Source organism: Myotis nattereri (genome assembly GCF_964212035.1).
Source record: "Myotis nattereri genome assembly, chromosome: 10".
In the NCBI taxonomy this organism is placed as follows: domain Eukaryota; kingdom Metazoa; phylum Chordata; class Mammalia; order Chiroptera; family Vespertilionidae; genus Myotis; species Myotis nattereri.
The window spans coordinates 71479982-71499062 of record NC_138085.1 but is presented as its reverse complement, the minus strand read 5'-3'; positions in this window follow the sequence as shown (position 1 = coordinate 71499062).

Genomic DNA, 19081 nt, shown 5'->3' with positions numbered 1-19081 from the left:
TCTCTCTCTCTCTCTCTCTCTCTCTCTCTCTCTCTCTCTCTCTCTCTCTCCTGCTTTCTGATGTTTCCTTTCTCAAAGCCCCTTCATGCCCTCGTTTGCACAGCACTGACCCCAAGGCAGGCCACAGTCTGTGACACGGGCCAAGCTGGACATTCCTGAGATGGAATTCGGCTTCCCTGCAGATTTCAAGCTGCGTTGGCTTTGGGACCAGCAGCAGGCAAAGCCCCAGCCCCTCCCGGGCCCTCGCTGTGTTCTAGGAGGCGGCTGGGAGGTTTGGGGAAGGCAGCTGCGGCACCTGTCGGGAGCCCATCCTCAGGTGCTTCCTCCGGCTTGTCCTCCGAGTTCATGCACACGCACCCCTGTGCCCCAGAACCACCGGACGGCAGGCCCGCTGCTTCCTCCTCCGGCTCCAGCTACAACAGCTGCAGTAGGGGCTTTGCACTGGGGCCAGGAACCGCTGTGCTGCCCCTGTGTCCCCAGCAGGGAGGCAGCTGGCGGGACTCCAGCTGGGCTGCTGGCAGCCCTGGGACAGCTCAGGGCAGGCCTCTGACAAGTGAGTGTGAAACACAGCCTTGGCCACCTGGCTGGCCTCGCTGGGAGCAGTCCTCCTGGCCGGTGGAGGGGACAGCTGCTGACACAGGAAGGAGAGGAGGTCCCAGGCGAGGCTTAGGAAATCGCTGGAGCCAGCTCTAAGCAGAGAACTCACTGGGGAGGTTTTCAGAAAGACACCATTGTTCTGCCTGTGTGAACGGCCAGGTGTGTCCACTGGCCAGTCATCCAGGGTCTCAAAGCCAAGAGCCATCCGAGGCTGCTGCTGCCCTTCCTCGGGCTCTGGGGAAAGGAGTTTCCTCTCTGCTCCCACTTGGCTCCACGTGTCAGGTGGGCTTGACTCCACGCGCATGGGGACTTTTCTGCCCTGTCCTTGATGGACCAGCCGCGCTCCTTGCAACCTCCCCGTTTAACTTTCAGGTTGATTTCCTCCCTGACCAGACATCTGCGAGGTCCCTTTAAGAAGGAAAAGAATAAGCACCTACTATGTGTTAGGCACTTTTAAGTATATCCTCTCTCAGATGAGACTAAGGAACGGGGCGCCTTCGGAAAGGCCCCCAAGAAATGGATAAACAAAAAGTTGGAGAGGAGAAGGTCTTTCTTCAAAAAGCCAAGGCAAGATTGTCTTCAGTCTGAGGTTTATTGTCGAAGACCCATCCCTACAATATGCTTCCACCTCTAAATCTCTTCTTCTCTCTGCCTTGTGATGTGCTCCTTTGTACTCCTCAGATGGTTGGAGGGGTCACCCGAGTCCTTATAGAATTTGTGGACCAATAGGGTATGTATAACTTGCTTTTAAAAAAATGTAAGTAAAGGGGTCTTGCTACTTTCTGCTTGTTGAGTCTTTTTGGCATTCATCTTCAAAGCCAGCATCTCACTATTTATTAACAGGTTGGGGTGTGTGTGTGTGTGTGTGTGTGTGTGTGCACATGTGTATATGAGTGTGTGTGTGTGCATTTCCAGGTGTGCCCGTGTCCTCCTGCAGCTTTTGAAAAGGAAACCCAGTCACCCCACCACTCATTGGACATCTCCTCAGGCTTCTAGTGCTTTGGCCGGACATCAACAAAGGGTTTTAAATTTTCCAGTGCTGACATGTTCAGGAGGGGTGGGGTCAAATTTTGAGGAGGGTGTGGGGAGGGGAGGGGGAGAAGAAAAGGACGATTATTTTATTATTTATTTTAAATGTTTACATCTTCGTGCTGTACCAAGCCTGAATAGAAACAGATAGCATTAAAGTACTCCGTTCCTCTCTCCCTCTCTTTCTTCCTTATTTTTTAAATTAGGCTAATGATGCTTTTTTGTTCCTGAAATGATTTGTGACGTGCGCTGTATAAACTGTATAAAAAGGTTCTGTTTTTTTTAAAGATGGATTGTCACTCCTCTGGGGACAGTGGTCCCCGAGAAGTCTACATCGTGAGAGAACACAACAAAACGTCCTGCCCTGTCCCCTAAAGACTGTTTCCTCTGTATGATTAAAGGTTTATTCCAGCTATTTTAGTTTGTGGTTACTTGCTGTCGAGGGAGAAAACATTCACCTTTGTACAAAGAGTGGGTATCGGGGCGTCTTTCCTGCGATGGGAGATGTACATATGTATTTGGGTGTACAGTGGGAAGCGGGGAGCTTTGTGCGTCTGTATTTGAGATGTCGATGACGTGGCGTAAAGTCTGCCGTCAGGTCCCGGAGGCGAACAGCCTGTGCGAGATTCCTGTAGCCCCGTGGGAACTCAGCACCGTCCGGAGCGTCTTTTTTCTCTGTTGGTGAAACGGTCCCACAGGAACGGACCCAATCAGGCAGGACGGGGAGCGCCACAACCTCTGTATAGTTTTGAACCTTGAGGAGTATCTCTGCTCCGAAGCATCCCTGGTGGTGTCTTTGTTCTCATTTCGTTACTTTACTGTCATACAAGCCTACAGTATTTGCACTAAAGAAAGCTTGTTAGAAAAAGCTTGCTGCTATGGAAGAAAGAACATATTGAGACTTTTTTTTTCCCTTTGCTTTTTTTTTTTTTTTTTTTTTTTTTGGTTAGCTTTTCCACTTTCGATTGAGTAGCATTTTGTAGAATAAAATGAATTGAGATTGAAGAGCCTCTTCTGGTCGGTTTATTCCACCTTTTCTTCTCGCCTCTCCTGTCACTTCTCTTTTCCTTCTGGTCTTCTCTGCCTTTGGCTTTGTGGCTCCAGTTGGTGTCTCCGGGGGTGAGGGAAGCAGGGATGGTCTGCCCGGAACCTCTTTCTGCAGCACCGGGAGGTGGGCTGCTGGGCGGGGCTCGCAGCTCCCGGCCTCCTTCCTCAGGCTGCTCTCTCTGGACCCTCCCAGTCCTGTTTCCGGCTTCTTGGGGCCTGATTCTCAGCTCGCTGCCAACTACCATGGGGGTGTGAGCCAATAACAGTTCAAGGTGCTGTCCCTTCCTGGGGGTGTTTTGTTTGAACAGGTTGCGTCTGGAAACCCAAGAATCTTCAAAGAAGCAATTGAAGGGATCACTTGGATGGTCCAGGGGGTCAAATGGGATCCCACACAGGACAGGGCCCTGCGGACAACCAGGTCTCCCTTTTCAGTAGACGTGCGGTGTTGGGTGTGGCACCCGCAGAAGCATCAGCCAGGCCCACCCCCACCCCCACCCCGTGTCCTGTCGACCGGGAGACCTGGGCAGATGGGGACTGCTGCTCTGTGCTTCCTTGGGGCGTGAATGGTGGGGAGACACACTTGTCCTTAGTTAATGCTCGCAGTGTCGGCAGCTGCTGAGAATTAGCCCAAATCTGCCGGGACAAGCTGGGCCTGCAGGCCTCATCCTCTGGGGGACCCGAGAGCACCAACCGTGAGTCGGGGCGGGCCCTGACTGCTAGGCTGCCCCCACTACCCTCTGGCTGTTGGGGTTGGGGGAAAGCCATGGAACCTCCCTGAGCCTTAGTGTGCGCGTCTGTAAGGGGGAGGATAAGGATGGTATTAATGAGCTCCCTGGTCAGAAGGTTCACAGCGTCTCCTCTTTTCCCTTTGGAGAGGATCTGGGGTGCGAGGGGATGGGGTACTCGCTAGTGACCTCTTGCCCCTGAGCAGACGACACAGCGCCTGGGGCGTCTCCGTGGACCTTTGCTTTGCTGAGCAGCCACGTGTCTCCCCGTGGTGTGCGCGTCCGGGAGGCAGGTGCTTCCGCGAGCCTTGGGGAGTGTGCTGTCGGCAGAAGCCAGTGAGCTTGCGTGCGCCTGTGCTCGCCTTCACGGCCAGGCGCTTCCGCGACATTTTATCTTCCAGGAACACTTCCAAGTCAGCTCTGCCTGTGAAACTTCCGCCTCTTCACCCCACGGCCACGGGAGAGGTGGGGTCACCGGGCGCTTACATGGAGGCATTAGCAGGCCTGCTCTGTGCAAAGCATCCGGACAGCTTTCTGTCTTGTCTTGAGAAAACCAAGAAGGGGCCACCTCCGCCGGGGCCCCGAACCTAGCAGGGTCCACCGGGGCCTTTTGCAGTCACTTCTCAGTCTGGGCTATCTTGGCCCCAACCCGCTCAGGGACCTGGGTTGATTGCAAACTCCATTGATTACATTCCCAACAACGTTGGGCTTTTAGGGATGAGCAGAGGCCACTCCCTCGGGAACGGTGTCTGGGTGAGGGGCCCAGGGACTCTCCCTTTCTGCGGGGCCTGGGGGCTGCCCCGAGTGAGCACAATTCGTGGCCAGGCTGTCACTGCCCACGGGACGGCCCCCACGTAAGGGAAAGGGGAATTTCTCCAGGAGCCGCTGCTTTCCAAGACGTCCAGCCCCGTCTGTCTCTCGGGCAACTGAATGAGATGATGTCTGTGAAGACCTGGGTGAGGTGCTAAAAAAAATAGGGAGGAAGCTGAAGTGGTTAAACCCCACAGCCCTCGGTTATAAAGTGGACAGATGCAACTTGATTATAGGACAGCCGCTGCGCTCTGGCTGCAGGGCAACGTTTGAAATGGTAGGGTGTGAGTTCCCTTTGGGTCTCTGTGTTTAAAGGATGGATGGGCACCTTGGACGTGGGCAGCCCAGCCCCCGCTGGCCCCGGAGAGGAGGAGGGCTGAGGGCCTCCGCTCCAGGCCGGCCACGCACCCCATCTGGACGCTGCTTGTCCTCCTGCCCTGGCTCTTGTGACAGAGGCGGCTCCTCCCCTGACAAGGCAACAAAAGGACCGTCTGGGGAGCCGGGAGCTGCTGGGACAAGTCCACTCGCCTTCCTGCCGTGCAGCCATGCAGCCGGCCTCGGCCTCTGCAGGACGTGCCTGGCGAGGGGAGGACCTCTGCCCACAGCTCTGCCCCCGGGGCGGGTCCTCCTGCTTCCTCTCCACTGGGCCCTGGTGGACAGACGCCCCAGGGAAGCCATGGGGCTCTCCCCACCATCTGCGAGTGGTCTCTGGAAAGTTCCACTTGTTTGATGGAAAAATAATAAAACCCTGCCTCAGGCTCCACCTCGGGAACTAGAAAGTCCTCCGTCGAACTAAACCCCTTCTCAAGTGCCCGTGTAGCCAAGGGAGAAACAAGCCCAGCGCGTTCGGCCCGTTTCCATGGGGCTCAGCTGAGTGTCTCTGAGGCCGAGGAGAACATGCCCCTGCTTATGCGGGGTGGGGTGGGGGGGGTGGGGGGTTGGGGGGGGGGCATTCCTGCCCGAGTGCCAAGTTTAGGGGGCCATGGGGCCTTCGGTCAGGGCTCTTTTGGCACCTAGCTCTGCCTTATCCCATAGGGCCTTTCGAAAGGGTTCCGTATTATTCAGGTGATACGTAACTTTTTTATTTTATTGAGGTGAAGTTCACATAAAAAGCAACCATTTTAAAGTGGAAGACGTAGTGACATTGAGTGCTATATTCACCATGTCGTACAACCACCACCTCGATCTAGTTCCCACACATTTTCCTCAGCCCAAAGGGAAACGCTGACCCGCTAGGCCAGGGGTGGGCAAACTTTTTGACCCGAGGGCCACAATGGGTTCTTAAACTGGACCGGAGGGCCGGCACAAAAGCACGGATGGAGTGTTCGTGTGAACTAATATAAATTCAAAGTAAACATCATTACATAAAAGGGTACGGTCTTTTTTTTTTTTAGTTTTATTCATTTCAAACTGGCCGGATCCAGCCCCACGGCCGTAGTTTGCCCACGGCTATGCTAGGCAGTCCCTCCCGTTCCCTCCTCCCCTCCCCACGTCCCTGGCAACCGCCACTCCTCTCTGCCCCTGTGCACGCATACTTAGGCAGTTTCTGAGAATCCCAGTGGCTCTACTTGCTGAACTAAATACAATCATGAAACATTAGCAGGAAAAAATAAACTAATGAATAGCAATATAGTTTGCTTCTTGTTTCAGTGCTTCACGGATTTCCTAGGCCTTCACATTTGTGGTCTCGTTCAGAAGCCCAAGAGACAAGCGTTGCTGAACGTGTTGGCAATTATCAGCTCAGGGAGAAATTCCTTTTCCCTTACGCACTGGCGTGTCTGGTCCACTGGCAAATATAGCCGCTACCTTGATCCGCTGCATAAGGCCTGCATTTGTTTCTCAAAGAAAGATGGAACAATCCTGAAAAGACAGACTTTGTTCCCTGATGAAAACAGACACTCTTTTCACGCAAACATAGGAGAACCAAATTAAATTCGCTTAAAAAATGAATATGTAGGCAGAGACCATCACCATCATATCCTCCGGGTCTGAGGCGGAAAACATCTCATTCATTCAAAAACTTGTTTGTGTCCCCACTGAGTACGTGCACCATGGAAGGCCTACAGGAGACAGTCGTATAGGACACTGTCCGTGTGTGTTAGTTGTTTCGGCGTCTCTGCCTCCCCGCCAGATGTTTTCATTTGAAATGTCCACAGAGTACCCACCACAAGCTCCCTCGAGGAGGTCACCTCTGGTCGGAGTGGAAGGACGGGGAAGACAGACATTGAGGGTGGAAGGCGCTGTGTGGTTTGGCCCGTGGCGGGTGGGGGTTTCAGAGCAGATTCCCCTGGAAGGGCCCTGGGCTGGAAGAGGCGTGGATGCCTGCACAGGATGGAGTGGGGGGCAGTGGGCCTGGCTGAGGGAACTGTCTGTGCAAAGACCCAGTGGGAAAAGGAAGTGGGCGGCAGCTTTGGGGCCGGGGAAGGAGTTCCCATGTGTGGAGCTATGGGCTGATTGCAGGAGATGAAGGAAATGTAATCTGAGATTTTGAGGGCCCAGTGTAGTGCCTGTTCGTGCCACAGTGTCCTCCCTGCTGGGGAGGTAGAGATCTCACACGCACACACACACCTGCCCTTGGCGAATGGGGGTAGTGTCAAGTAATTCCAAGTGCACTGAGCCTCTCAAAGATGTATACGGTGTTGTGGATGTGGGTGAAAAACAGGCTTCTATGGAAAGTAAACTCCCAGGTGATCTGATCGTAAGTTCCTAACTCGGCAGGTCATGGTGGGTAGTCATGCCCCAGGCACATAACTTTTAGGGAAAGTTTTATCTCCGCCTTAAGCAAGCCCTGACCATTGTTCTGGTGCATCTTGGTTCGCACACCTTTAAAATACCAGAAGTCATGCCCTCACAGGGGGTGTTCACCCTCAAGCGAGCACATGACCTTGCTAACTATCCCACAATCGAACCCCTGCCGTGCTTTCTCCCACCCCCACGTGCATCTCCTCCTTAATTTCAAATGCAGAAAAGAAGCTGCAAAACTTACTCTCAGGAGCATTTGAGGCCTTGCTCCCAGCCACTGTCATCAGTTTGGCTGAAATAAACTCTTATCAAAATTCTCCACAGGTTTGGACGTTTCTTATGTCAACAGTGTGGTTCGTGCAGGTACCACTGAGACTTTTCCTAAAATAGGAGCTCGTTGAGGTCCTGGGAGCTGCAGAGGGGCTGTGAATGGAGGGGGGTGGGGCGCCGTCACACTCTAGGTCAGTGGTTCTCAACCTTGGCTGCACGTCAGAATCACTTGGGAATCTTTTTAAAATCCTGATTTCTGGGCCTCATCCTCCGGAAATTCTTTGTCTTTGTTATGGGGTGGGGCCACAAAACATTAGTAACAAAGAAAGAGAATTTCTGGAGGATGAGGCCCAGAAATCAGGATTTTAAAAAGATTCCCAGGTGATTCTAATGTGCAGCCAAGGTTGAGAACCACTGCTCTAGGTGGACTCGTGCAGGATGAGGTGAGGGGTGGGGAGGAAGGGGTCTGGGCAGGCAGTCTGTGAGGGTCTGGGGGAGGGGGGCGGGAGGGCAGGAGGGGGCTCCTGGAAGTCCAAGCTGTCTGGTTTTAGGAATAGAAACTTGGAGGCCAAGGAGGAGCTGGGCGGGACAGGGCGGCCCAGGCCCATGGCGAGGAGCTGGCTGGCTTTGCAGGTGCGGGCGTCCTGCTACAGGGCCAGGGCCAGGGCCAGCCTGGCTCAGCACGGGCAGGACGGGAGACCCAGCTAGGAATTTCCTTCTGGAGAAAATCCCAGGCCACCTCCCACTTCATAGAACCGGGGGGCCCTCAGAAGGGGGTGTCCTCACCCAGCCATGGCTAGATCCTCAGGCCTGCCTTCCCTCCTGCATTGACTTGAACAGAAAAGGGACCCTCTGGGCCCCCCAAGCCTCCTGCCTCCCCCGGCTCTAGGTCCCACCGCCTTCCTTCTTCTCAGGGACGCTTGTCAATCATTTTCCTCCTCCTCTTCTTCTGCCACTGCCCTCTGCCTCCCCAAGGCCCCTTCCCATCAGCGTTAAGTGAGGTCCGGTGTCACCATCTTAAAAAAGACAAGAACCCTCCCTTGACCCCACCCCCTCAGCCTCCCAGGCAAGAGTCTCAGAGGAGGCATCTTTTCTTGCTGTACCACTTCCTCACCTCCCACTCTTCCCTCAACCCACTCCAGTCTGCTTCCACGCCCACTGCCCTGGGACTACTTCCCTGTGGCCGAATCCTGCAGACACACCCCAGCCGGCGTCTCCTTGACCGTGGCCCCACAGCCCGCACGGCTCACCGCGCCTTCTTTGCTTGCCTCTTCCTGCCCGCGACTCCCCTCTCGCCCTCGCCATCACCACGCCCTGCCTCACCTCCTCAGAATGTTTCCAATTGGAACGTTCTATCCAGCCCCACTGTCACCAGCCTCACTCAGGCCCCCAGCCTCCCTCACCCGGCAGTTCAGCCGCTGCCCGTCCTCACGCGGCAGCCCCCACGCCAAACTGGTTCTGTGTGTTCCCTGTTTATTTCCTGCCGCTGCGGGGCCTGGGCCTGGGGTTGTGTTGGGAATGAACTGTGGAGATTACGACAGGCCCCAGTCAGGGCCTTTGGTTGTTGTCCGGTACATTCTCCTCCAAGCTTAGCAGGATTCCAGTCAAGACGCCGAGTAGGAAAACGCTGCGTTCCCTCCTCCCATAACTACGTCAAAACTACAGCGAAATTATAGAACCAGCCTTGAGGCCTGCCTGAACACTAGCCAAGCAGAAGCCCCATAACTCAGGATGCAAAGGAAAAGCCACGCCAAGATGGGCCTTGTAACTTGTATCAGCGATGTTCGGAAAACAATGCCGCACGCACTTGGCTGATCCTAGAATAAAAGCCGAAATAATGGCCCAGCCGTGTTGGCTCAGTGGTTGAGCGTCGACCTATGAGCCAGGAGGTCATGGTTTGATGTCTTTCTCTCTTCCTCTCCCTTCCTCTCTGAAGTCAATAAAGATATATATTTTTTGAGTATTATCTTTATTTTATTTTTTTTTTTAAAATTTTAAATTATTGATTAAAGTATTACAAATAGAAGTACATATGTCTCCTTTCCCCCCATTTACCTCCCCCACCCCCACCCCCCCGCACATGCTCTTACCCCCCCCCCAAGTGTCTATATTTAATTTATTTTATTTTTAAAAATATATTTTATTGACTTTTTACAGAGAGGAAGGGAGAGGGATAGAGAGTTAGAAACATCGATGAGAGAGAAACATCGATGAGCTGCCTCCTGCACACCCCCTACTGGGGATGGGCCCACAACCATAGTACATGCCCTTGGCCGGAATCGAACCTGGGACCCTTCAGTCGGCAGGCTGACGCTCTATCCACTGAGCCGAACCGGTCAGGGCTATATTTAATTTCTTTTTTAAAAGTCAAAATAAATGAAAAAAGAGTTTAGCGGGCTTTCAATCTATCTGATTCTGGTTCATTTCTTATAGGAAACCCACAGCTGAATATCTAGTGCCACTGCGACTGGAACATGAACACCGCATGGGGGCCTGGAGTGGCTTGAGAAGGAGAAATCCAAACCGTCCCTGTGCCTGGCCCACCAACCACCACGTGTCCTTCGATGGGAAGACTTCTAGGTAGATATATGAGGGACTCCCCTGCCCCCCCCTCCCCCCATCGAAGACACCCTGCTCTCTGGGCTTCAGCTGGAAGATGAACAATCAGGATGCACCCCCACCTCCTTCCACACCTGCTTCCCCTCTCGTGCCCCCCACTGCCCTGCAGACGGAAGATCGGGCTCTCTGGGTGGTCCTCCTCTTCGGGTAAAGCCCCACAGTCTCTCCTGCCAGGCTTGCTCCTGGGTATCTTAAAGAGGAAGTTAAAGAGGCGTCCAGAAAATCCTTTTAACAACTATTCTCTCAAGGCTGTTGTCTGGCTGAATAATCTTATTTTGGGGGTGTCAGGAGCCACATGTTACTAGCTCCTCCCCTGCATGTGCTTCTTGGCTAATCCTCACCCCACGTCCAAGGCAGGCAGATGACCGCGCTGACCAGGACGCAGGCCACATGCGCGGAAATGCAAAGGAGAAATGTAAGTGACCCTACTTTTCAAAACAGGATCTTATATCATCGAAGACTTCCTGCTTTGCTAAGGGCAAGTCCAGAATGTGCAAGAGGGTTCTTTGGGGTCTGGCCCCTGCTTATCGCCCCAGCCTCAGCTCATCACACTCCCAGACTCACACTTCCACAGCGGCCGCACTGGGCTTTCTCAGTTCCTTCAACACATTTCGCCCCGGACCTTCCTCAAAGCTTCAGGGTAGTCTGGAAAGCTCTTGGCCTTTCTCTGGAACTGACAAACTCCTACTCATTTCTCAGGTTTTCGTGGTGGTTGTTCATCCTCAGCAGAGGATATTTTCTCCCATTGCCTTTCAGAGAGAGTTGGAAGGGAGAGAGGGCGGGACACAGAGAGAAGGGAACATTGATGTGAGAGAGACACATCTACTGGTTGCCTCCCGCACCCACTCCAACGGGAATGGGGAGTGAACCCGCAATCCAGGCATGTGCCCTTGACCAGGAATCGAACCCGAGACCCTTTGGTGCTCCAGCAGACGCTCTAACCACTGAGCACATGGGCCAGGGCTCATTTCTCAGGTGTTGATTTAAATAAAGGTCCTTGTATCGGGGAGGACTTCCCTGGCCCACGGCATCCCTCGGAGCACCCCCACCCTTGTGATTCTGTATTGTTCTCAGGATGCACTGAGCACCCCTGTTCCCCATTGGAACAGCCGCTGCAGGAGGGCGAGAACAACCTGTCTCCCGGCACATCCTCGGTCATCAGAATCCCTCATCTAGATTAAAGCGATAACTTTCTAAAACGCAAATCCGCTTGAAACCTTGGGTGGTTCCTCTGCTCACTCAGGTCAAAGGCGAGCTCCTTTTCCTTTAGCTCCCAAGGCCCTGCAGGCCCTGGCCTCTTCCCTCCCGTCGCCCCCCTCCCCCACCTCCCACCCTTCAACCTTCACCTGGCCTCTCAGGTATTACAGGGCCCAACCTTTGCCTCCAAGTCTTCAGACGAGCTATTTCCGGTACAGACAACTCTCACTCATCCTTCAGCCTCAGCTGAGAACTGCACTCATTGGTTGATTGACTGATGGACTGATTGATTGAATTGAACAGTTCATTCATCTTGTTCTGCGTGCCGGGAAATGTGGTAAATGCCGAGGAAACAAAGTGAACAAGACAGACCACCCCCAGTTTCCTCTATGTTATCTCTCCTGACCCTTCTCGCCCCCAGGCTGGGTTACGGGCCTCCCTTGGGCTCCTCGCTCTGGAAGAAGCCCTAGCCGCTTGATCACACTGTCGTGATGACTGCGTTCCTGGTCTCTGCTCTCCCATTGGCTATTGTTAAATGACGCTATGACCCATCCAAGTCCTCTGCTCAGGGTGGTTATGAGAAATGGGAAATGGCACAGAGTGGAGGAGCTGAGGGCAGGGGCTCAGGGCAATGAGGGAAGGGGGGTCAGAGCCAGGGGTCAGCATCCGAGACAAAAGAAGAGGCCCCTGTGTCTCCTTCCTCAGGGACGTGCAGAAAGTGTGGTCAAAAAGTGTGCTTGGAGCCCGACATGAAGGGTCATATGTGGCACCGTCCTGTTTATTCCATTCCCGGAGCAGTCAGCCCAGAGACAGAAAGCAGCTTGGCGACTGCCCGAGGCTGGGAAAGGGAGGCAGGGGGCGTGACAGATTAACGGGAGTGGGGGTTTCTTCTGGGTGATAAAACGGTAGAGGTGGTGGTTGCACAACCCTGAATGGACTGAATGCCACTGAACTGTACGCTTTAAAACGGTTGCTTTTATGTTATGTGAGTTTCACCTCAATAAGGAAGAGAAGGAAGGAGAGAGGGAGGGAGGAAGGAAAGCGAGGGGGGCGTGGGGGTCTTCCCTTTACCTCGGTCAGTCTTGAAGTCAGACCCATCAGACTCTGGGAGGACTGGGTCTGCTTTGACAGGAGAAAGGGCCTCCCAGAGCCACCTGGTTCTTCTCTGGGGACAGGTAAGCTGGGAAGGCCAGGACACCGGGCACCGTGCAGGGACGCCACTTCTCAGACACAGGGACTGGGTGGTGGGGCTAGTCAGCCATTCGAGGCTTGAAGTCCCGCTGAGTCACTCCTTAGCTAAGTTTCCTTGGACAAGTTGCTTAACTTCCCTGAACTTCCTAGTTGTCATCTGCGAAAGGAGGCTACAAATACCTACTCCACAGGGTTGTTGCAGGGATCATGTGAGATAAAGTGCTTGAGGTGACTCGAACGCCCTCAGCCCTGCATAATGACGAATGGCATCATTCTGCAGCCATCCCTCCTCCTTGCAACACGAGGGAGGTGGGGCCCAGAGAGTGGAAGCGACTCGTCCAAGGCCACACAGCACGCTCCCTCGGCTTGCTCAGGGTCGGCCGAGCTTCCTCTGCAATCATTCCCACCCCTGCTTGGCCAGGCCTTTTCTGAGAATCCCTAACTCAGTGGTTCTCAACCTTCTGTCCCTTTAAATGCAGTTCCTCATGCTGTGACCCAACCATAAAATTATTTCCGTTGCTCCTTCATCACTGTCATGTTGCTACTGTTGTGAATCGTCATGTAAATATCTGATATGCAGGATGGTCTTAGGCGACCCCTGTGAAAGGGTCATTCGACCGCCAAAGGGGTCGCGACCCACAGTTGAGAACCGCTGCTAACCCATCAGTTTGCCCTTCACACCCTAATCAGCTACCCCTCCCCCATTTGGCAATGGAGTTAGAAAGCCACAGGCTGCCACTATTTCTCAGCTCTGCCCCTACTGGCTGCAAACAGGCACAGAGAGGTTAAGGTACCTGGCCAAACTGACACAGCAAGTAAGCGGCCAAGCCGGGTCAGGGACCTGCCTAGATGCACCCTTTGCACGTTTTTACGAGGTGGTTACTTATCTTTTGTTTTTGTTTTTTGATTTGCAGGGTACATGAGCGCAGTCGGCACTTCGGATGGAAGGTACGAGTGAGAGTAGCTCCTGGACTCTGAGAAGAACATGGGCCAGGCTGGGCCATGCCCGAAGTGTGGCTGTGCCCCCTCCCCAGGTTGGCAGTGAATGCCTTGGGGGGTGGTGGTGGCAAGGGACCGAATCCCAAAGAGCAGGTGATGGCCAGGAGGCTGTGGTTGGAGAGGGAAGGTGCCCTCTATTCATTAATGGAGCACAATCCTGGGGGGCTGATCCTGTTTCTCCAGACCCTCAGGGAACTAGCAGGCCTTTTCTAGTTTGGGGTGCCCAGTGGACAGTGCGGGCATGCAATTAGCAAAGCCCTCCACCTGAAAATCTGGATCCCAGGTACCGAGAAGTCCCCAGAAAGATCCAGGCCAATTGCCAAGAGGCACAGCCAGGACTCAGCCGGCTAGCTGCTGGATGCAGGTGGCTGGCCGTCACCCATGGCCGACACAAGGCTTACCTTGACCCGGCCTGACAACCCACTTTGGTCACTGCAGCAAAGGGGACAGCTGCCAGGGAGGCCCGGGCAGGTGCCTGGCTGCCTGCCCAGGTCAGTGGGGACGCCCCAGTGACCTCTCAGGGGGGGCAGCTATGATGGCCTCAAAGCACGCAGACCTCAGGGCAGGGAGCTCCAGAACGCTCCCATGTCAGACCCTCAGCTTGCTGTGTCTGGGAGCCACCACCCCCAACCCTTCCGCCAACTCTATCCCAGTCCAGCGGCAGGAGGCAGAGAGACTCAGCAACAACCCATCCTGATCCGATATGGCGCTCGGGGGGGAACCCAGGCCTGAACAGAATCTGAGATAGTTCCCATTTCATCACAGGCTCTCGGCGTGAGGAAGTGCGAACATCACGCGGCCCGCTCTTTCCCCATTCTGAGCATTCCAGGGGTTGCGTTTCCTCTGTGACATTCCAAGGGCAGAATGGTTACCCAATCTGCTTGCATTCCTCCAGTGACGGGGAGCTTGCCATCCTCCAAAGCAGTTCCGGGCAGTTGTCATGGAGGAGGGTTCATCCTCACACTGGCCCGTCCCTACCCTTCCCATCTGCGTCCTGCTCCCCCCATCCTGGTCCCCACAGAAGGTGGCCAGGCCCTGCTCCTCGTGGCTTTCGGAGATTTGAAGATAGTTATGGGTCCCTGTCTCTAAGGGGTTAGCAGGAGGAAAGAAACCCACACAGGGCCCAGGGCAGCAGGAGGGTGGCTCCTAGGCCGTCTGGATGGCAGACACATAGCCTTGCTAGCTGGGGGCGCTGCACCCACTGTGGAGCCTTTCGGGGTCCCCGGGGCCTGGAGAGAGGGGCACGGCGTCCTAGAGAAAACACGGTCCCTGGAATTCGGCCACTTCTAATTTTATCACTTCCTGGTTGGGATCCTTTAAACAAGTTGCTTAAACTTTCTGAGCTTTAGTTTTCTGCTCTATTAAGTGAGAAAATATCTTGTTTTGTTTTGCGGTTCAAATGACATCACCTATGGAAAAACGCTTTGTCCACCGAAACCAGCGCTGCGAATCATTCACCAATGCCCGCGTCCTCGGTGTGGGCCTTCCGGGTGGACTTGCGACGTGTGAGTAAGTGCGTGTCTGCGGCGCGTTGTCCTAAGACAGTGGTGGCGAACCTGTGACACGCGTGTCAGAGGTGACACGCGAACTCATTTTTTTGGTTGATTTTTCTTTGTTAAATGGCATTTAAATATATAAAATAAATATCAAAAATATAAGTCTTTGTTTTCCTATGGTTGCAAATATCAAAAAATTTCTCTATGTGACACGGCACCAGAGTGAAGTTAGGGTTTTTCAAAATGCTGACACGCCGAGCGCAAAAGGTTCGCCATCACTGCCCTAAGAGGTCTCTGCCTCTTCCTCGAGGCCTGTGGCTGGGCCTTGACCCTGAGGACCTCAGCTCGCCCACCCTGCCCAAGGGCCTCAGCTGGCTTCGGAGACCTGGAGAGAGCGGGTGGGCCTCTCGGGTCTGGGTGTGGAGTGGGAGCCACGTGGGAGGGGCCCAGTGGGGTCCCCCCCGCTGCCGCCCTCAGTGGGTCCTCCCCTCTCGGGAGGCCCCAGGCTGCCCGCCCAGAGCTGCACCTGCACAGAGTGCACAGCACAGCTGCCACCACTCCCTGCCCAGCCTTTCGTTTAGACCAGGGGTGGGCAAACTTTTTGACTCGAGGGCCACAATGGGTTCTTAAACTGGACCGGAGGGCCGGAACAAAAGCATGGATGGAGTGTTTGTGTGAACTAATATAAATTCAAAGTAAACATCATTACATAAAAGGGTATGGTCTTTTTTTTTTTTAGTTTTATTCATTTCAAACGGGCCGGATCCGGCCCGCGGGCCGTAGTTTGCCCACGGCTGGTTTAGACAGAAGTTCACTCGAATCCCTCAATGGGAGGGGGTTTTATTGGGAGAAGCAGTGGAGGGCCGGGAGTCAGGAAACGCGGCCTAATGACGTTGGAGGGCTTGTGAAGGGAGGCTCTCGGCCAGTCCAACCCGGCACTGGCCCGAGGAGGCCCCGGAGAGGAAGGCGCCAGCCGGGTAGTGGCGGGGCTGCCTGCTGCATCGGGGTTCTGGGTCCCAGCAGGACTCTTTCCTGGCAGCGTGGCGCCTCTCTGAAGACTCCGTGCCGCCAGCCCCCGGCCTGCGACTCCATCCGGGCTCACCGGCAGGCCGATCCCGTGACTGGGCAGCGCGGCTGCTGCCCGCACCCTCCGGTGTCACGGGAGCACAAAGGCCAGGAGCCTCCACAAATAGCAGCCTGTCGCCACCCGCCTAACCCCGATCCGGTTTATCCGGAGTTAGCAGCAGTTCCCGTGGGATGCACTTCCCAGGTGGGGCCAAGCCGGCACCCCGTCCTTCCTCATGCCACGGGGTGCCCCGAGGGAGACAGCGCTGCGAACAAGGGGGGACCCTGGAGGAAGGGGAGCGAGGTCAGGATTATCTTGGGGGTGGGGGTGGTGAGCCCAGGTCGGGCTGGGGTCAGGCAGCCTGTCTCAGTGGGTGCATCCCCACCTAGTGCAGCCCCCGTCCCTGGGCAGCAGCAGGGCTGGCAGGGACGTTACCCACTGTGCTCAGACCCAGCAGGCACTGGGCAGCACAGCCTCCTCTGCCCATCCGTCCTCTGGGCTCAGGCTGCCCAGCCATAAAGCAGGAACAAGTCCCATCCCTTACCTGCCTGGGGGGACATTGAGCAGGAGTGAGATAATGTCTGCACGCTCAGCCCGCGCTGGCTGCTGGCTGCGGGAGGCAGCCTCAACACATGTGGATTTTTACTGCCTCGAGTTCTGCCTGGCTCCCTCTGGGGGTCCCTGCTGCTCCCAGCCCCCACAGAGACAGCCTGCAGGCCCCACAGGCCGCCCTGGGCACGAGGAAGCTCACCGCCCAGCACCCAGCTCTCTGGGCCCTGAGGCCTGGGCCTGGATTAACTCCCCGCAGCCCATTGTTCAGGGTTCAAGGAGCCGCCACCCGCTCCTGGCATTCTGGTTGAACCAGCAGCCGGGGCGGCTGGGTGTGGCGGGGCCTAATGAGCAGGGTGTGCCCCCAGGAGTTGTTAGGAGGGGGTGGCAGCTGTGGGCAGGTCCCCACCCACGGCCGATGGGCGGGCCGGCTTACACAACACTCACCTATGCGAGGGGCGCAGCATCCCCGCCTTGTGTTTATTTTTAAAAAACAAACGCTCCACGTTGGTGGTGGGGGTGGGGAATATTTCCAAATATTTAAAAAGACATCATGCTAACCCTTTTTTTAAATCCCCAAATCTATTGGATGAGGAATGCGGACGCACGTTTGTAGGATTCTCACGGCGAGGGTAGCGTGCCCAGACGTTAACTGGCTCCTTGCCTCCCTCAGCTAACCCTGCCCCGTGATTTCCAAAAGGAAGAGACTTTTGGATCACTGGTGAGGGTGGCAGGTGGGCCTCACAGCCTGGCACTCTCCATGCCTCTGTCGGGCCCTGCCTCCTGCCTCTGGCTCTGCGGGAACCAGAGCTGCCCGCAGCCTCCGTGTCCTTTCCCGGGCAGGAGGGCGGCGTGCCCGGGCCTGCCTGGTGTCCGGGCACCGGGCTCCGGTCTCTGACAGCTCATGGAGTTTTGGACCCAATCAGTTTCCCAGTGATGCCCAAGTGGACTCAAGGCGCTGCCCGCTCACCAGTGTGTGCCTGGGGGCCGTGTCCCTGTCTGCGAGAGGCCGGCCTCGGCCTTTCGGCGGAGCGTCTTTGGGTCGGACGTGAGGGGGTCTGTGGAGAGCATCGCTGAGGCACCTGTGTGTGCACGTGGGGCCTGGTGATCGGGTCCTGCTGTGGCTGGGAGGTTCCGGTTTGGAGATTGGATTGTGGAACCAGAGGCCGCGGAGGGAAAGCCGGGGAAACACGGGCAGGTGGGCCTGAGAAGAAACCTGTGATGGGGAGATGTGCCCCTGCTCCTCAGCTGGGTGCCTCCGGGTCCAGCAACCTGGAGTGAGATGTGGAAACACCAGACGTCCGGGGCTGGGGCCCGGGACAGAGGCTGCTCCTCTAGAATCTCTTTTCAGTGTCATAAGTGCGTTGGCCACAGCGAGGGCGTCTGCTAACACTCAGGCACTGCCTCCATCACACGTTCTGCGTTTCACGGTGGCAGGCTCTGGGGACCGTACGACCAGGCGGTCCTGAGGGAGCTCTCGTCCATACAATTCCCCATCCAGCTCTAGCTCAGATCTCCCTTTCGAGCCGCAGGCCCAGTCCAGCTGCCCACGGCACCACTCATGCAGTCTTTGAAGGGCTGCAGGGGACGCCAGCGCCTGTGCTGAAAACCCCGTCCCCGCCCCCAGCCCAGACGCAGCGCCCCCTTCAGACTCCAGGACAGGCTAAGCTCCTTCCTCCATCTACCTTTGCAACACACTTACAATCGCCATGCTCACCTCTCCGTTCCGATGCATTTCAGAAAAATCAAAACCCCACCTTCCCTCTTCCAGGGAGTGTTTCTCGGCCACGCCCTTGGAATGTGTCTCCGTCTCCAGCAAGGGAAGGGGTTGTCGGGAAGAGGTTAATTGTTAGGGCAGGGACAGCCATCGGGAGGGGTCAGAGTAGAAAAGCTAGAAGCATCTTCAGTTATAGGCTGTGATGAAGGGAGTAGGGGGGCAGAGGCTATGCCTAACTTAATGGGGGAACTTGGGCAAGTCCACACCCCATCCTGAGCCTCAATCACCCATCTTCCAAGTGGGCATTGTGAGGACCAGATGACATAACCCTTTTAACACAGACCCGGCCACAGGAGATGCTTAGTGAGTGCCACTTCTCTCTCCGTTTCCCATAAGGCAGCACTCCACTGCAAAGGCCGGAGAGCCTGTCTGTACCCCAAACCATTTACTCCTCCAGGGCACTCTTGGGCCCGCGAGGAGGAGGCGCAGGGTCTAAGCAGCAAGGGTGATGGGGACTCTGCCCACTGCTTGCTAGGGCACCGCCACGGCGCCGCGGTGGGCGGAGAACACGGGGGTAGCAAGGCCTGAGGTGGAGAGCGAGGTCACCCTCTAGACCAGTGATGGCCAACCTTTTGAGCTCGGCGTGTCAGCATTTTGAAAAACCCTAACTTAACTCTGGTGCCGTGTCGCATATAGAAATTTTTTGATATTTGCAGCCATAGTAAAACAAAGACTTATATTTTTGATATTTATTTTATATATTTAAATGCCATTTAACAAAGAAAAATCAACCAAAAAAATGAGTTCGCGTGTCACCTCTGACACGCGTGTCATAGGTTCACCATCACTGCTCTAGACTCTAGAGCGGAGGTTCTCAACCTGTGGGTCTTGACCATTGGAAAACACATATAGCATATCAGATATTTACATTACGATTCATAACAGTAGCAACATTACAGTTATGAAGTAGCAACGAAAATAATTTTATGGTTGGGTCACAACATGAGGAACTGTATTTAAAGGGCCA